The sequence below is a fragment of the Tenrec ecaudatus genome, chromosome 2, assembly GCF_050624435.1.
Source record: "Tenrec ecaudatus isolate mTenEca1 chromosome 2, mTenEca1.hap1, whole genome shotgun sequence".
NCBI lineage: Eukaryota > Metazoa > Chordata > Mammalia > Afrosoricida > Tenrecidae > Tenrec > Tenrec ecaudatus.
The window spans coordinates 38,620,696-38,624,770 of record NC_134531.1 but is presented as its reverse complement, the minus strand read 5'-3'; the positions used below and the strand labels follow the sequence as shown (position 1 = coordinate 38,624,770).

Sequence of the window (4,075 nt, the reverse complement as noted above, 5' to 3'; positions counted from 1 at the left end):
ATCATTGTGGATTCGCAAGACTTTGCACCCACCGACCTGTGAAATTTCTGCATTCTGCATCATTGCATGTGTCTGCATGAGTCTAAAGAGGTATTTAAGCACTAGTATTGGACTTATGAACTTGAGTTGGACTGGGCTGGGATGTTTTCCTGTTATACAATTGCTTCTTGATATAAAGTATTTTCTTACACATATATAAGTGTCACTGGATTTGTTTCTCTAGTCAACCTGGACTAACCCAAGGGTATTGTTTGGGCTTTTAACCCTTCCCTGGCTATAAGGTTGAGCCACTTTTGATGCAACAGCAGAGACAGAAACCCCAAAGACGTTGGAAGTGGCAGAGGTTTCCCAGATCAGACGTATTAGAGACTGTGACACAGAGACTCATAGAAGTGCTAAGATTATGAGGCACCTTCTCCTAATCTGACCTGAGACTATGGAACTGTGGGACAGAAAAACAGATGGGCTGCCTTCCTAACCCATGGAGATCAAGGCTGCAGGACTATGTGGGAGAGAAGCTGAGAACCAGAAAGAGAGCCATGGCTGCTGGCTGAGGAAACCAATGACTGCATGTTTACAGTTTGCGGATCCTATTGACTTCTCTAACCATCTCTCTTAGTTGTGAGTATTGTCTGTGAATTCTGTGTGGCCACTGCAACAATTTATTGAACCCAGCGGAGATGTAGAGTGCCAGGGGAGGAATGATTGATGTCAGAATATGTAAAGAAGGATGGAGCATGAGGTATGTTGGATCCTTGCCTCTTGCCAGATATGAGAAATAGTATTCCATTGTTGTTTGCTGAAATAACTTTGGTCAATTTTAATTTATTAATTTATTAATTGATTTTATTAATTTTGATATTGTTTTCATTACTTTATATTAAATGTGGTATAATTGCTTAGATCAATTGACTTACTGTTTGATTCATCATATCAATGTGAATTATAATCATTTTTGGACAAAGACATCTGTCCTCTTCCGCTATAAGTGTATTGAATTTTCCATAAATGTGCTTTCTCTCCACGTACTATTTGGTCAGTGTTCATACGTTCCAATTTGTTCAAATAATTCTGAAATGTCCTCCTCCCCACTCCCTTTTCCTGTTCTCCACCCAATATGATACTACTGTCAAATAGGCTGTCCTGACCACAGAACTGTAACCTGAGCATTTCTGTTAACTTCACTAATCAGCCTTATCATAATGAATGTGGTCTATGCGTTCTGTGTGGTCACTGTGACAAGGGAATGCTGTGGATAAAATGGGTGGCATAAGGATTGATTACAAAGTTAAAGAGTGGAGGCAAATCTGACCACTGCTTCTTCTTCTTCTTGTTCTCCCCCCCCCCCTTTTTACTTCCTCCCTTTTGTCCTCTTCTACTCTTAATGTCTCCAGCCCTGGACTCTCCCCATCCGACAGGAATGCCTGGCCACCTCTAAGTAAGGAGGGGAGGGATGGACGCCCTTACTCTACCTTAGCCTGTCCAGATCCCCAAGTACTATTTGGCAGTATCCTCATCCCCACTTGTCAGGCCAGGAGGAAGCTGAGGCACGTCGTCTTCCTCTCACCCATGGTGTCTCCTGACCACTGCTTCTAGGAATCTGCCTTGGGCTGATGCTGAGTTTGATCCCCACCAGAAGACAGGAGTTGCTATTTCTTACACTTGCCTGCCATTCCATATCCACAACACATGAGGGAACTTCCCACCTAACAGTCACCTAATGCAGTGAGCAAGATCATTTGGAATTGTTCCCAGGGCAGTGTTCATTAACAACTCATTATTAATCTAAATAGCCACTTACTGTGAATAAGAATTGGTAAGAATGTGAAAGGGCAGAGACAAATCTGACCACTGCTTCTTAGGAATCTGCCTTGGGTGGATGATGAGCTTCATTTTATTTCCCTCTTGGTGAAACTGAAGACATCAGATGTTATTTCTTACACTTGCCTGCCATTCCATATCCACAACACACGAGGGAACTTCCCACCTAAGTCACCTAATGCAGTGAGCAAGATCATTTGGAATTGTTCCCAGGGCAGTGTTCATGAACAACTCATCATCGATCTAAATATGCACTTGCTGTGCTATATCATCCCTCCCTCCTCCTAGTTAAAAGACATTAAGAACATTGAATATGGAGTGAAGGTACACTATTTTGTTACTGTAAATACATCACAACATGCAGTGTTATGTTTCCTTCAAGTCATATATCAAAAAATGTATGGGAACACCTCATCCTGGAATTTAATTTTCTGGGACTGTTTGCTGACACTGGGCTGTGAACATCATCCACATACTTCATATCGTGCTGTCTGCTGGAGCGTGGCAAGTCTGCAATGGAAGCGGCTAACAAATTTCACTAAAACAGGCCTCTTCTCTCTAGCATCATCTAAAAAGATGACTATAAAAGAATGAATAAGACTGTCAAATAGCAACATGCCAAAAGCAAATCTTGATTTTTTTTAAGTAAACTAAAAATAAATTCTGATAGAAACTATAACAAAATTGCAGAAGGTGGGAGATCATAGATGTCTTTTACACTTCTGATTTGTCGGCAGTTTTTGTTTTTGTTGGGGTTTTTTTTTAAATCATTTTATTGGGGGCTTGTACACTTCTTATCACAATCCATGCATCCATCCATTGTGTCAAGCACATTTGTACACTTGTTGCCATCATCAGTCTCAAAATATTTGCTTTCTACTAAGCCCTTAATATCAGCTCCTTGAGTTGTCAGCATTTTAATGACTTACCTTATTTTAATATTAAATAGATATTTGTAATAGTAACCAGTCAGAACAACTAATTGACTCCCACTTGAACATCGAATGATTACTGACCAGTTAATAAGGAAAATTAGTAAAATATTTCTGATGCTAAACGTTATAAAATTTAAAATGTCTGAGAGCAGTCCCTTGAAGAAACATTTCGCTCATAATCTAATATTAAGAGACTATGGGTTATTATTTTTGTTGGGAGTTTTTCTCTTTAGATTATCTGTCTGATGTTCTAAATCACAATTTTAATATTTCTTCTATGAAAATCTATTAAGAAGACCACATCCTTGAGCATCCAATGCTCATTTATATTAGACATCCATGTGTGAGGTTATCATTGTTACATTTCCTTACTCCTCATACTTGTCATGTCGCCTCACCCCATTGACTTTGGGCTCCTTGTGCTCCAAGAGTTGTCCAATGAGATGTAAGCCGATGTGACATTGGTCACATTGATTGGAAACTTTCAATACCACAGAGTGACTTGTTCATCGACCTCTTTCTTTAGCTATCACAATAGCAGTACATTTCCAACACCCAAAGTTAAAACAAAAATTTTAATTGCCATCGGTCAATTTGACTTTTGGTTTGCAGCTGCAAACTTCACCAGAAATAAAAGTCTAACACGCACCTGGCAGGGGAGAGACCATGATCACGAAGGTGGATTTCCCAGGGCGAGTCTTATCCATTGCACTCTGGATGTGCTGACCCCCGTGATTTCCCTAAACGTGGGAAACTCAACTGCACAATTTGTGGTAGTGAGGGACTGCACTCATATTCTTCCCTATATTAAAAATAATAATAAAATAAATAAAATCTCTTTCCAAGAATACCTGCTTATTTTAAAAAGCCTTGGTAGAGCAGTGGTTAAGCGTTCAGCTGCAAATAGAAAGTAAAGAGATTGAACCAACTAGATGCTCTGTTGGAGAAAGCCGTGGCCTTTTACTTCTGTAAGATAACAACCTTGAAAAGCCTACGGGGTCACAAAAGTCAGAATCCATTGAATCCCAGTGAGTTTCATTGTTTGTCCATCGAAGACTAGTAAGTGAATGGTCTGTGCAGCTGAACCTACCGAGCAGAATCCAGACGAGTACAGTAAAGTGGAATACAGTAGAAGTAGAACCCAATAGAGTACTGCAGAGCCAGTAAAATCCCACAGAGTCACAACTACAGATAAACACAAACCTCCTGGTGGGAGAAACAAATAAATGCTGTTTTTCACAAACCCACCAGCTGCTCTGCAGTGGAAATTTGAGATTATCTGATCTCATAAAGATTCACAGTCTCAGAATCCCAAAAGG

General features: G+C 40.0%; 1 non-coding gene across 1 annotated transcript; it reads left to right on the top strand.

Annotated features, from left to right (window-relative positions):
- Positions 1 to 3,397: 3,397 nt before the first annotated feature.
- Positions 3,398 to 3,561, top strand: LOC142441752 (U1 spliceosomal RNA). The gene has a single exon (XR_012783100.1). It is a non-coding gene; the product is annotated as a U1 spliceosomal RNA (small nuclear RNA).
- Positions 3,562 to 4,075: the final 514 nt, after the last annotated feature.